This window comes from Pantherophis guttatus, chromosome 3 (genome assembly GCF_059756535.1).
Source record: "Pantherophis guttatus breed Tessera chromosome 3, ASM5975653v1, whole genome shotgun sequence".
NCBI lineage: Eukaryota > Metazoa > Chordata > Lepidosauria > Squamata > Colubridae > Pantherophis > Pantherophis guttatus.
Genome location: NC_142065.1, coordinates 4,173,754 through 4,188,765, shown reverse-complemented (window position 1 = coordinate 4,188,765; position 15,012 = coordinate 4,173,754). Strand labels below are relative to the sequence as shown.

Genomic DNA, 15,012 nt, shown 5'->3' with positions numbered 1-15,012 from the left:
CCTCTGTATCTCCCTCTCCCCTATCTTCCCCTCTCTCTGTATCTCCCTGTCTCTCTCTCCCCCCTCCCTCTCTATCTTCTGCCCTCTCTGTATCTCTCTCTCTCTGTGTATCTCTCTCTCTCTCTCCACCCTCTCTCTGTCTCTCTCTATGTCTTTCTCCTATCTTCCTCTCTCTCTGTAACTCTCTGTCTCTCTCTTCCCCCTCTCCCTCTCTATCTTCCCCCTCTCTCTGTATCTCTCTCTCTGTGTATCTATGTCTCTCTCTCCCCCCTCTCTGTATCTCTCTCTCCCTATCTTCCCCTCTCTGTATCTTCCTGTCTCTCCCCCCTCTCCCTCTCTATCTTCCCCTCTCTCTCTGTATGTCTCTCTCTCTCTCTCTCTGTATGTCTCTCTCTCCCCCCTCTCTGTATCTCTCTCTCCCTATCTTCCCCTCTCTGTATCTCCCTGTCTCTCCCCCCTCTCCCTCTCTATCTTCCCCCTCTCTTTCTGTCTCTCTCTCTCTCTGTGTATCTATGTCTCTCCCCCCTCTCTCTATATCTCTCTCTCCCCCCTCTGTATCTCCTTCTCCCCTATCTTCCCCTCTCTCTGTATCTCCCTGTCTCTCTCTCCCCCCTCCCTCTCTATCTTCTGCCCTCTCTGTATCTCTCTCTCTCTGTGTATCTCTCTCTCTCTCTCCACCCTCTCTCTGTCTCTCTCTATGTCTTTCTCCTATCTTCCTCTCTCTCTGTAACTCTCTGTCTCTCTCTTCCCCCTCTCCCTCTCTATCTTCCCCCTCTCTCTGTATCTCTCTCTCTGTGTATCTATGTCTCTCTCTCCCCCCTCTCTGTATCTCTCTCTCCCTATCTTCCCCTCTCTGTATCTCCCTGTCTCTCCCCCCTCTCCCTCTCTATCTTCCCCTCTCTCTCTGTATGTCTCTCTCTCTCTCTCTCTGTATGTCTCTCTCTCCCCCCTCTCTGTATCTCTCTCTCCCTATCTTCCCCTCTCTGTATCTCCCTGTCTCTCCCCCCTCTCCCTCTCTATCTTCCCCCTCTCTTTCTGTCTCTCTCTCTCTCTGTGTATCTATGTCTCTCCCCCCTCTCTCTATATCTCTCTCTCCCCCCTCTGTATCTCCTTCTCCCCTATCTTCCTCTCTCTCTGTATCTCCGTCTCTCTCTCTCCCCCCTCTCTCTTCCCCCCCCTCTCTTTATCTCTCTCTGTGTATCTATGTTTCTCTCTCCCCCCCTCTCTCTGTATCTCTCTCTCTCTCTGTGTATCTATGTCTCTCTCTCCCCCTCTCTCTCTGTATCTCTCGGATTTCCAAGGCCAGGCGAGGAGTGACTGGGAGGGGAGGGCAAGGGGTGGGGCCAGCCAGTGATGGGACAGAGCTGCAGCAGAGGGCCCAAAGAGCCGCATGCGGCTCTGGAGCCGCGAGTTGCTGACACCTGTCCTGGGTCATTTAATGAAAATCTGGTCACTTGATTGGCAATCGGCTTTTTTTTTTTAAATGATGATTGCTGCATCCTGGGGTCACGTGATCACCATTGCCGACCTTCCCAGCCAGCTTCCGACAAGCAAAGCCAATGGTGGGAGGGGGGAGAACCGGATTTACTTAACGACCATACGATTCGCTTAACGACAGCGGTGATTCAGTTAATCATGGCAAAAAGGTTTTACAGTTGGGTGTGACTCAATTAAGAATGGAAATTCTGGTTGCGGCTGTGGGCGTAAAGCGAGGACTACCTGTAATGGCAAGAATTAAGGTAATTGTAAGAAGGGACTGGACAGCCGCTTGTCTGAAATAGTACAGGGTCTCCCGCTTGAGCAGGGGGCTGGACTAGAAGACCTCCGAGGTCCCTTCCAGCTCAATCCTGATTGATCACTATAGAACTCAACCTCGCCAGCTAAAGACGTGTAGGCTTCAAGTCCCAGAATTCCCCAGCCGGCATGGAGTAAAAGACATCTGTGGGTTGGAAGAGATGAGATAGCGTCGAAAGGGTCAAAAGACTTTCTTCTTTCCTCTTTTGGAATTTCTAACGTTTAGCAAACGGTTAGTGCAGGGATGGAAGACCACCAGGAAATGCCACAGGCAGAATCTTGGCAAGAAAGGAAAAAATAAAAAATGCAACACCCCAAAACACTCCACAGAGTGGCAGTAGTGAGCTACTTCTATATAGTTTTATATATATTTATTGATTGATTAGACTATAGGCCGGGTGTCGGCTACCTGCGGCTCCAGAGCCACATGCGACTCTTTGGGCCCTCTGCTACGGCTCTTGGTCCGATCATTGGCTGGCTCTACCCCTCGCCCTCGCCTCCCAGTCACTCCTTGCATGGCCTTGGAAATCTGAGAGATACAGAGAGTGGGGTGGGGGAGAGAGAGGGAGAGAGAGACATAGATACAGAGAGAGACATACAGAAAGAGACATACAGAGAGAGATACAGAGGGGGGAGAGAGGGAGCGAGACTAGATACAGAGGGAGAGAAAGGCATAGATACAGGGAGAGAGGGAGGGGGAGAGAGGGAGAGAGATACAGAGAGGGAAGAGAGAGGGAGAGAGACAGAGGGAGAGAGACAGATACAGAGAGATACAGAGAGGGGAGAGGGAGAGAGATACAGAGAGGGAGAGAGAGACACGGGGGAGAGGGAGAAAGATACAGAGAGAGATACAGAGAGGGGGGAGAGAGGCGTAGATACAGAGAGGGGGGAGAGGGGGGAGAGGGAGAGAGACAGATACAGAGAGAGACACAGAGAGAGGGGAGGGAGAGATACAGAGAAGGGGGAGAGGGGGGAGAGGGAGAGAGACAGATACAGAGAGAGACACAGAGAGAGGGGAGAGAGAGATACAGAGAGGGGGGAGAGGGGGGAGAGGGAGAGAGACAGATACAGAGAGAGACGGGAGAGAGAGATACAGGGAGGGGAGAGGGAGAGAGACAGATACAGAGGGGAGAGAGAGGCATAGATACAGACGGGGAGAGGGAGAGAGACATACAGAGAGGGGGGAGAGAGGGAGAAAGACAGATACAGAGAGAGATACAGAGAGGGGGAGAGACAGATATAGAGAGGGGGGAGAGAGGGAGAGAGATACATAGATACAGAGGGAAAGAGACAGATACAGAGAGAGACACAGAGAGAGGGGAGGGAGAGAGATACAGAGAAGGGGGAGAGGGAGAGAGAGATACAGAGAGGGGGGAGAGAGGGAGAGAGATACATAGAGACAGGGAGACATACAGAGAGGGGGAAGAGAGGGAGAGGTCAGAGAGAGAGAGACAGATACAGAGAGAGAGGGGGAGAGAGAAAAAAGGTTTTGTGGTTCCCTGTGAAAATGGTCATTTACAGTGCCGCTGACAACAGTCACAAAACGAGCAGTTGTTAAATCAAGGATTACCTGCATTTCTGATACCTGCCACGGACGAACGGTGGCAGAAGCCGATGAAGTTGGCTGAAATGGCAAAATTGACCACTTTGATTAAAGAAAAGAACATAAGTCCTTTTCTTTCCACGTGGAAACCGCTTCTGAACTTGGTGCTCGATGAACAAAAAGTTGTGACTTGGAAGTTTTATTTTACTGCAATTGAGAGAGTCGGAAGTCAATGCTTCTTCTTTTTTTTTTCTTTCCTTTTCCCTACCCTTCCCTTTCCTCTTTCCCCTCCTCCCTTAATGCTCCTCTATTTACTTTTATATTTTGTATTTTATAATAATTTAATAAAAAACGTTTTTTGGGGGGGAAAGAAAAGGATTGCCTGCATTCTGTTAACATACAGTAGCTGTCAGTCCTGGAAGCCATCTTTTATTTTGGATCTTCAGGCCTGCCACATTTAGTGCTGTGGGAAACTGGGAGGGGGGATTGTATGGAGCCAGGGTGATACGCAGTCAAAACAACATTCCTTTCTCAGAGAGTCAAGGACATCTTGCCCTGCACCTGGAGGGCTGGAACTGGGAGGCATCTCCAGTTGGGACGATGCTTGAATTGGACCATTTGATGGACATGTGGATGCTGGGCAGGGACTTGGACTTTCCTTTGGGTGGAGAAAACCTGGAAGCTTTCAGATTCGGGTTTTCCCAGACTTGCCAATATGACATCTCTAATAAAACGGAGCTTTGAGGAACGTCTAACCTCGGAGTCTTCTTTCATTGGGGGTGTTGCTTGGAACTCTGACAGTAGCCTCACAATTCAGTAGAATCAGCTCAGCTGGTTGTATGTGTCCTTTCTGGTTTACCCCATTCCTGTTAATCCTGCAGGTTTGAGGGCTATGTTAGCCTTGGACTATTGAGGCTTTCTTTGGCCCCCATCCCCTTTCCCCCACCTAAAACAGGGGTCCCCACCTCTGGGCGATGGCCCAACAGCAGCCTGTATGGATGCAGCCAGTGAAAGTGGCAGTTAAGTGCACCTTACATGTAGCAATAGCGCTTAAACTTATATACCGCTTCCCGGTGCTTTACAGCCTTCTCTAAGCGGTTTACAGAGTCAGCATAATTGCCCCCAACAATCTGGGTCCTCATTTTACCCACCTCGGAAGGACGGAAGGCTGAGTCGACCTTGAGCCTGGTGAGATTTGAACTGCCAAATTGCAGGCAGCCGGCAGTCAGCAGAAGGAGCCTGCAGTACTGCACTCTAACCACTGCACCGCCGCGGCTCATGTAAAGCTCCGTTCGCGTGAGTGGTGACTATGCATGCACGCCTTTGACTCAACACACAACCATCACTTCTCCTGCCCGTGCCCCCACCCTCCCGGTTGCCGGTCCGCCAAGCCGGAAAGATTGGGGACCACTCCCCTAAAAAGCAGGGTGGATAGAAATCGATGTGTGTGTGTTTTTTTTTTAATAATTTAAAAAAATCAGATTTTTAAAAAATTTAAATCCGATTTTTTAAATTTTTTATCAACTCCAAGCTTTTGGAGTAAAAATCTATCTAAAGATAGCTTTCTCATTTAAGATACATGAATAATTTAGTTTATTCAGCATGAAACGGAGCTTAGTTATGTAGCACGAGGCTGCATATTCTGCAATATTGGGACTGTCGGTGAGTCAACAGCGGATCAGAGGAGGAGCCGCTGCGGGACAGAGATGACAGTTGTTCTTTAAAAATGATGATTTAAATCGAGTCAATTTAAATCAAGCCCCTTTTTAACTAGTGATTTAAACTATGATTTAAATCGCCTTGATTTAAATCAAATCCACCCTGCTGTTGTGGCCCGTCAGCGGAGCTGGTGGCAGACTCAGACGGTGAGGAGGTTGGGGAGGAACATGGGCCAGTCCTGGAGTCTGGGGAAGGCTCTGATGAGGGCTCTGCGTCGGAGGCAGAGAGAGGGCCAGGGCCGTCTGACAGTTGTCAGCTGCCTTCGGAGTCGGACATCAGTGAGGCAGACGAACAGCTGGATCCTGTTCCCAGAGTGTGCATGCTCAGAGTTGCCAGACAAAAGGAACAGCTAAAGAACAAGGGTCGACTTGGGAGTAAGGCCACAGGTGGATGATGAATAGCCCCTCCCAAAGGGAATAAAAGAGGAGCGAAAGGGGAGTGGAGTTTGCAGGAGACAATTAGTTTGTGACTCTCTGAGATTTCTTGCCAAGTTTTGAAGATATCGGCCTGGCAGCTCTCCAAGCCAAATAAGGTCTGTGGCTGTCAATTCTCCCTTGAAAGACTTTGCTGGATGTGAATGAGAGGAATTCACAGTAACTTACTGGACAAGGAGTCTGCTTCATACTCTTGGGAAGCCCAGGTAAAAACACCTGCTAAAAAGACAAACGACACAACCACATAGCAGAAAAGAAGGCCCTTTATTATCCCTGAATTGCATTACAATACTGCAGGTAGTTTCACATCAGGAAGACTTGTATTTGACCTGTATTCTACCCAGACCAACATCTGGCTGGCTGGGGGGCAGGAGTGGGAAGCTAAATCATGCAGAGGGAATTCATTATTGCTATCGTATTTTATTTACAGTCTAAACACCGAAAGGGAACTGGGGTACCGTCCCAAGTGCAAAATCTACGGGCAGGAATCCAGGCGCTGTGGTTTAGAGAGAAAGACACACACAGACACACTCCCAGCCTGGCATTGCCCACAGGGAAGAGTTCACCAAGGAAATTGCATCCGTGGTATGGGTTGTGTTGTCCGTGCGGGTCCATCTGTGTGCTCCCTGTGCATTAACGAATCCTGAAAGCTGTGCTGGACGGAGGATACGGCGACGTGCGGACATCCGATGCTGACCTGGTGGTCTTTTTTTTTTTTTTTTTTTTGTGCTGTCTGCACGTACCCCAGTGTCAATGAATGTCACACTGCCCTCGACAAAGGGGGCAGGAGAGGTAAGACAGTTACTCAGCCCTGGGAAAAGTGGGAAGCGGGGAAAAACAAGACTCGGAATGGTCCCATCTGGACCTCGTCGTCCTTACGAAGGAGTAGGATGGGGATGTCAAGATTCGGTGAAGATACCCTGCAACGGTAAACTAGCATTCTTGAAATCCCTGCAGTATGTGTTTGTGTGTTTTCTTTTGTCCCTGGCCTACCTTGGAGGGCTGAAACCTGAGGTTTGTTGAGTGGGGAATTAAAAACATCCAGCATTCTTTCCGGCCACAGTTACAAGCGCCTTAATTCTCAATAGGTATGAACGAGTACGTCTGTCCACAGCGGCGTTCATACAACAGACTCGTCCACACGGGTTATACAAAGCTAGTAACAATCTGCCAAAAAACACGCTAAGGTTCGTTGAGGGAGTCCGCAACATTTCCTTTCCCCTTTTGGTGGGGCTTAGTCTGACGGGGAACCCGTCCCGTCCGATCCGCTTATGGTTCAAAGTGTTGTGCGACATCTGACAAAGGTTTAATGCGGTATCCTAGTTAAGGGTTTGACATCAAAAGAGGTGCCCGCGCAGACGGTCGTTCCATGCTGAGAGGTTGAATCTAACCCCGGCTTTACCAAAGACAGTTGCTGCATTCATATATAACACGATGATGTCTGGATGAGTCTACCACATTATGGCTTGGTTCATGTACCCTGATGAGGCTGTATCTCAGCTACCCCAACACATTAAACCCGTGATGGCGAACCTATGGCACGTGTGCCAGAGGTGGCACGCAGAGCCGTCTCTGCTGGCACGCGCGCCGTTGCCCCAGGTCAGATCTCCGTAGCTTTTCTTTTGTGAGCTTCTGTTTCCCTGCAGACGTCGAAACAGAAGCTCACGAAAGAAAAAGATCTTATCTCTTGCCGCATTGCCAGTGTTGGGATGCCCTGCCTCCCGTCGGCCAGCTGGTCTTCAGGTCTCTGCTGTGCATGCACACATGTCCGTGCATGTGCACATCCACGCATGCACGTGTTTGTGCATGTCCGCATATGTGCGCACACATGTTTGCACATGCACGCATTCTCACGCATGCACCTTTCAGTTTGGGCATGCGCACCCGCGCAGTTTGGGCACTCGGTGTCTAAAAGGTTCGCCATCACTGCGTTAAACTATAAACTAAAAGGTAAAAAGTTTCCGTGTCTAGTCGTGTCCGACTCTACGCGGCACTGTGCCCGTCTCTGTTTCTTGGCCGAGGGAGCCAGCGTTGTCCGAAGACGATTTCTGTGGTCATGTGGCCAGCATAGCGCCAAAGACACACAGAACACGGTTCCCTTCCCACCGAAGTGGTACCTATTGATCTACTCGCATTTGCACGCTTTCTACAAAACTACAAACGACCTGTCTCTGTTTGATCCAGGTTACTGTGTTGTGTGAACCCTGCTAAAAGCTTGAATGGCTGGGAGATTCACAAACTGGCATGCAGCGGACGCTGTGTTTTGAGTAGGGGGGGCAGAGGGGGAGAGTAGGAATACAAAACGAGAACAGTGACTGCATTCGTACGACGTGCTTAACCTGATCAGTTAAAAAGTCTCCGGGGATAAATTTGCAAATCCGGGTGCGTTGATGGAATTAAATCTTGGTTAGGCTTTTGTGAGTTATTAGTGCCTGGGTATCACACCCACACCTGGGAAGACAAGATGGCGAAGATGAGAGACCTTATGAAGAGAAGACCCAGTTTTGCGTCCAGTGTTGGTCATGAAATGAGCTGTCTGGTTGACTTTGGGGCCAGGCAGTCACGCCTCCTTACTCCAGACTATCTGGCGTCCCAAAGGTGCTTTTTTCAGGAGGCAACTGGACTTTCTTGTTTTTTTCTTTTGAAGATGTTTCGCTTCTCATCCAGGAAGCTTCTTCAGCTCTGACTGAATGTTGAGGAAAAGAAGGATTGATATTCCTTGCAGACAGCTGGTCATTTGCATCCTTGGAGGTTTATCTGTGTCCTCAGCGTCACCGGAGTGGTGAAAACGGTTCCTGTCGTCTGCAATTTTTCTGGAAATCCGTTCCTACTCCGACACCATTCGAAGGGTGTTCATCCATTGAGTAGCTAAAAGTCCGTAGCGATTCTCAGTCCTCCAAGTCACGGTTGTCCCAAAGGTGCATTTTTCAAGCAGCAACTGGACTTCCTGGTTTTTTCTTTTAAAGACGTTTCGCTTCTCATCCAAAGAAGCTTCTTCAGCTCTGAATTGAAAGACTGAGAATCGCTACAGACTTTTGCAATCCTGGTGGTTACGGAGCAAATACAGGTAGTCCTCGACTTACGGCCACGATTGAGCCCCAAATTTCTGCTGCTAAGCGAGACAGTTGTTAAGTGAGTTGTGCCCCATTGTACGACCTTCCCGGGCCGCAGTTGTTAAGTTAGTCACACAGATGTTTAAGTCATCCTGGTTTCTCCATGGACTTGGCTTGTCAGAAGGTCGCAAAAACGGGTCACGTGACCCCAAGACACTGCAACCGTCATAAGTACATGCCAGTTGCCAAGCGTCTGAATTTGGATCACGTGACCAGCGGGATGCTGCAATGGCCGTGCGAAAAACGGTTGTAAGTCCCTTTTTTTCAGTGCCGTTGTAACTTCAAACGGTCCCTAAACGAATGGTCGTAAGCCGAGGACTACCTGCATCTCTGGATTTCCAGTCACAGTCCGAAATAACTAGAAGAGTGATTGGTCCACCAAGAAGACAAGCTTTGACTGAAATGGCCTTGAACCAGTGGTGAAATGTAAATTTTGTTACTACTGGTTCTGTGGGCGTGGCTTGGTGGTAGGGGTAATATGACTGAGTGGGCATGGCCAACTTTTTTTTTTTTTTACTTTTAAAACCATTTTTTTAACAACCTCTTCGGCTGAAGAGGCTGTAAAAAAATGCTTTTAAAAGCCTCTGACGATCCCAGCTAACTTGCCTGATCGGCAGAGGTTTTCTTTTTTTTTTTAAAAAAAAAAAGCCTCTGATGATCTCAGCTGACTTGCCTGATCGGCAGAGGCTTTTTTTCCTTTTAAAAACATTTTTTCTATAACCTCTTCAGTGGAAGAGGTTGTAGAAAAAATGCTTTTAAAAACCTCTGACGATCCCAGCTAACTTGCCTGATCGGCAGAAGCTTTTTTTCCTTTTAAAAACATTTTTTCTATAACCTCTTCGGTGGAAGAGGTTGTAGAAAAAATGCTTTTAAAAGCCTCTGATGATCCCAGCTGAGCCGCGCGATCATCAGAGGCTTTTTTTTTTTTACTTTTAAAAGCATTTTTTTTTCAGCCGAAGTTGTAGAAAAAAATGCTTTTAAAAATTAAAAAAAAGCCTCCGATGACGGCTCAGCTGGGCAATGGGGAGGGGGGGGGCAGGGATTTTTGCTACCGGTTCTCCGAACCACCCGCCTCCATCGCTACCGGATCGGGCGATCCGGTCCAAACCGGGAGCATTTCACTCCTGCCTTGAACCCCAATTTGTCCCCCCAAATTTGACTTTCCTTCACTCTCCAAGTGCCGTTTACTCGTTTCCCTGCTTCTCAAATGAAATTACAAATTTAATTGTCATTCATTACTGGCAATTCCTAAGCTGCTGATCGAACTATCTAATTTTTGGGAGACCATTGTTGAATGATGGGATAACACAGCCTTTTTCAACCTTGGTGACTTTTAAGATGTGTGGACTTCAACTCCCACAATTCCCCAGCTTGATTTTAGGGTGTTGTTTATAGACACCTAGAAATACATCATATTTAAACACCGTTCAAAAGGGACGATTAAAAAAAAAGCGAAGAAAGAAACAAAAAGGAACTCATCCTCTCCAGCAGCCAATGACTAGATAAGCAGGGATTAATACCAGACAAATGATCAGGGAGAAAACAATACCCTTAATCATACTGGCTGGGAAATTCTGGGCATTGAAGTCCATACCTCTTAAATTATGAAATGCTGGATTAAAATGTTGGGTTAGAGTTGGCTAGCTTAGTTCCAAGGCCACCCTTAGGCCTGGAAACATGCTGAGTTGATATCAGGAAGGTTTTCTTTTCAAACCTGCCTACCTCACAGGATTGTTGTTATGGGGACAAACGTGAAGATTTCCTCCTGATAAATCACTTTTAAGCTCCTGGAAAGCTACAGGATCCATATATATATATATATATATATATATATATATATATATATATATGTAGGTCTTTGGTTATTCGGGTCTTCTCCCACGTAAAATTGGAAGTGTCTTGGCGACGTTTCGACGAAGTTTCATTCGTCATCTTCAGGCTGGTGGAAGGAGCATTGCTCCTGGAAGCATTGCTCCTGGAAGCACGAAGCCGAGAACACCAGCCTGAAGATGACGAATGAGACTTCGTCGAAACGTCGCCAAGACACTTCCAATTTTACGTGGGAGAAGACCCGAATAACCAAAGACCTACATACAAACACCTCTGAATGGCCTACCCCTGAAGGTGGTTGGAAAAGAAATTAAGGGGATGTTTCAAGTGTATACAGGTAGTCCTCGACTTACGACCACAAATCGAGCCCTGAATTTATGGTGCTGAGCGAGCAGTTTTTTCAGTGAATTTTGTCCCATTTTACAACTTTCCTCGCCGTGTTTGTTAAGTGAATCACTGCGATTGTTAAAGTAGTCACACCGTTGTTAAGCGAAGCTGTCTTCCCCATGGATTTTGCTTGTCAAAATGGGATCACGTGACCCCGGGGACACAACAACCGTCATAAATACGAGACAGTGGCCAAGCGTCCGAATTTTGATCACATCGCGTGAGCGCGGGGATGCTGCAACGGTCGTAAGTGTGAAAAACGGGTCACGGGTCCCTTTTTTCCCCCAGAGCCGTTGCAACTTCCAACGGTCACTAAATGAACCGTCGTAAGTCGAGGACTGCCTGCGTACAGATTCGTTGCCATCTTAGTTGACGCTCATCTTCCTCCTTTAGCACGTCAACCGCACGGCGTAACTATGGGAGAAAATCCACGCGGCGGTGGCAGGGATGAGTCCTCAACATGGAGAAAGGATCTGGGTTCGAGTCAAGCCATCTCGGTTTAAAAGTTCTCCAGAACTTTTTATAGGTTGGTTCCAGGCTGGGAGATCCGTCCCTTGTAAGAAGACGCAGCGGTCCAGAGTAGAAAATCCATATATTATTTTTTTTTTGTGGGACTCCAGATTTGTGTTTGTTAAGGCAAGTTCCTGTGCTCCGGCTACGCACACACACACAGGTGTTCGAAAGCCAACAATATCGCATTGGTGCAGAATTCGATTTGTGATCCCTGTTTTAAATCTCTGGAGCAAAAGTCAAGACCAAAAAAAACCCCAAACACATACGCACAAAAATATCCACCACGCAGCAGATCCGTCTCGAGCGCCAGTCGTAACCGGTTCCTTCCTATCTAAGAGTGCATGCAAAGAATAGAATAGAATAACAAGAGTTGGAAGGGACCTCGGAGGTCATTTAGTCCAACCCCCTCCCCTGCTCAGGTAGGAAACCCTAGCCCGTTTCAAAGAAAACTCTCTTTCCCCGCCACCCACCCGGCCCCCTTATCCATCGGCAAACAATAAATAGGATAATAAATAAGATAAATTAGAATATTTAAATAGAGAATAGTCCTAAGCTTAGGGCAACAGCGGCTCTTCTGGTGCGCTCAGATTTACCGGGAGAATTTGCCAGAAGGAAAAAGGTGGACAGAGCTTGGAGCTGATATTATGAAGTTTCACACGACCAATTACAGGCTGTCCTCGACTTATGACCACAATTACAGGCTGTCCTCGATTTATGGCCACAATTACAGGCTGTCCTCGACTTATGGCCACAATTACAGGTAGTCCTTGACTTATGGCCACAATTACAGGCTGTCCTCGACTTATGGCCACAATTACAGGTAGTCCTCGATTTACAGCCACAATTACAGGCTGTCCTCGACTTATGGCCACAATTACAGGCTGTCCTCGATTTATGGCCACAATTACAGGTAGTCCTCGATTTACAGCCACAATTACAGGCTGTCCTCGACTTACGGCCACAATTACAGGCTGTCCTCGATTTATGGCCACAATTACAGGTAGTCCTCGACTTACGGCCACAATTTTATTTTATTTTATTAGATTTTTATACCGCCCTTCTCCCACAGGACTCAGAGCTGTCCTCAACTTATGGCCACTGACTCATAGTTATGATGGTCGCCGTGTCCCGGGGTCATATGTGATCCGCTTTTGCGACCATCTAACGAGCAAAGTCAATGGGGAACGCCAGCTTCACTTAACGACCGTTTTAGTCATTGAACAGCTGCCGTGATTCACTTAGCAAACGTGACAAGAAAAGTCGCAAAATGGGGGGGTGGGGAAGTCACTGAACGAATTCCACACTTAGCAACATAAATTTTGAGCTCAGTTGTTGTCGTTAGTTGAGGACTGCCTGCACTGGAGAAACAAGAAGAGAAAAGGGAAAGGAGACCACAAGGAAATCACAAGGAAATGTCCGGGGCTGTAGACTAGACTTGAAAAGTCAAAATTGACCCCCTTCACTGTTATCACCCAGAAACCCACGTGATCCTGAGCAGTCCAGCTTGTTTTTCAATCGTTTTTATTTGTGCTGTCGGGATCGTTTGAAAAATGTAAGCTGGACCTTGTCAGAGTCACCGGGATGGGAGACCACCAGGAGAAGAAGCGGCCAATCTCTTCTGCATGGCTGCCAAGGAAGCTACCTGGCTGGACATATCCTTGAGGATCTCAACCGTCAAACTTGACCCAAAGGAGAATTTTGGGGTCAAGAATCGTCTGGATCCGAGATATAGTGTGTTTTTGTTGCTTCAGGGTTGAAGTTTGTAGTCCTCAAGAGCTGGCAAGTCTTCCCTGTCTATGATAGTCCACCTTTTTTCCTAACTGGCACCCCACAGATTAATATTTCTCATTCTTAACAACTTTCAGATAGGTGGACTTCAATTCCCAGAATTCCCCAGCCAGCATGGCTGACTGGGGAATTCTGGGAGTTGAAGTCCACATCTCTTAAAAGTTGAGAATCATTGCTGTAGAACAGGTGTCCTCAAATATGGCAGCTTTAAGACTTGTGGACTTCAACTCCCAAGCTATGCTGGCTGGAGAATTCTGGGAGTTGAAGTCCACAAGTCTTAAAGCTGCCATATTTGAAGACTTCTGCTCTAGAATATAGAATGGCCATTCAATGGAGCCATTGGCAAGGGTTTCCAGAGGAACGGCGGTCAAAAAAGTCAAGATGGCAGCTATCAAAGCCCACCCCTTTAAAAAAAAAATGTTGCACATAATTGAAGATATCACATTGACATTTTTTGACCCCTCTCCCAGGCTCGGATTGCTGCAACCTCAAAGCTTCCCAAGCCTTTATCACTCTGGTTCTAACCAGAAAAGCCACTGTTTTTTAAATAACATCCGCACACTGGCACCCACGCATTCACACGTTGTGTTCCTGGACCCTTGTTCCACAAAGGTTCCCAAATCCTTACAGCGGAGGTCATGCTCTACGCCAGTCTTTTTCAAGTTTTGCCCCTTTTTGAGACGTGTGGACTTCAACGCCGGAGGTGGGTTTCAGATATTGTTACCGCCGGTTCGTCATTGCGCGCGCACACGCTCGCTTCGCGTGCAACTTCCGCGCGTGCGCCTGGCCTTCCATGCACACGCCCAACCTCAAAAACGTGGCTGAATAGGATAGCATAGTGCTGAGGCGGGTGCGGGGGGGGGCACAATCTCTGCTACCGGTTCGACCGAATCTGTACGAACCGGCTGAATACCACCTCTGTCCAACTCCTAGAATTCCCCAGCCAGCCGTGAATTCTGGGAGTTGAAGTCCACCTGCCTTAAAGTGACAGAGGTTGAGAAACACTGCAGTAGACCCTTCCTAGTCTCCACCACCAGGCAAGTCTTGATTTCCAAGCTGGCTTCATCGGTTGGACATCTACCTCTCCGAAGAGCCTCCCTGTGTAGACGAAAACTACCGGCTTTTGTTCCGTCCTCAAAAAGTGTCTCTCGCTGGCCGATCGTATTCGTTCCGCCCACCCACCCACCCACCCCGCAAAAAAAGGCAGAAGAAAGAGCAGCATTGAAATAAATAACGGGAATAAATAAATGAAGGAATAAATATGCCCACGGGTGCTCCGAAAGAGTGGCGCGTCTCCCGTATAGTGTCCAGAGGAGTCCAAAGTTTCTCGCAGAGTGCGAAGACAAGCAGGGATCACACGAGGGGAAAGTTCCCTTGGGAAGACCTTTATGTGAGCAAAGTGGGCGTTTTATTGCTTTCGTTGAGTTGAAGGAAGGGGAAAAGGAAGTCAGGAAGCAGATGGGCTTTGTGGTCCGTTTTAGATCTCTTTTCCCAAAGCTCCTCCTATAGATGGATTCACACAACACGTCAGATTTATCCAATGCCATTCCTGCATTCACACCTTACGCTGGGCCCAAACTAATCACCTTATGGCTTCACGCACCTGGCTGAGGCAGCTGGTGTACTCCCAGGTTGGACCAGGTACCCCCCCGGCCCCAAACTTCATCCAGGTAGAAATTAACATCTTCATTCTTTCAACCTTCATTCATTCATTCGTCCATGCACGTTCTCTCCGATCCCTGGGTGAGTGAATTTGAAGGTTGCCGTGTCAGCGTTTGCAGGCTGCGCACAGCAGGACCGAGAACCCCACTGCAGCCTGGTCTGGGTGTGTCGTGCGAATCCAGCCACGGATAACATTCACGCAACATGGTTAAGCCAGGTGTTTGAATCC

General features: G+C 48.0%; 1 protein-coding gene across 1 annotated transcript in view; it reads right to left on the bottom strand.

The window, feature by feature from the left end:
• Window positions 1–14,506: 14,506 nt before the first annotated feature.
• The window catches only part of SCRT2 (scratch family transcriptional repressor 2), a 31,701-nt gene continuing 31,195 nt past the window's right edge, over window positions 14,507–15,012 (bottom strand). The window contains exon 2 of the mRNA XM_087888985.1: window positions 14,507–15,012. This exon is cut by the window's right edge and continues 1,110 nt beyond it. The gene's annotated coding sequence lies outside the window, so the exon portion shown is untranslated.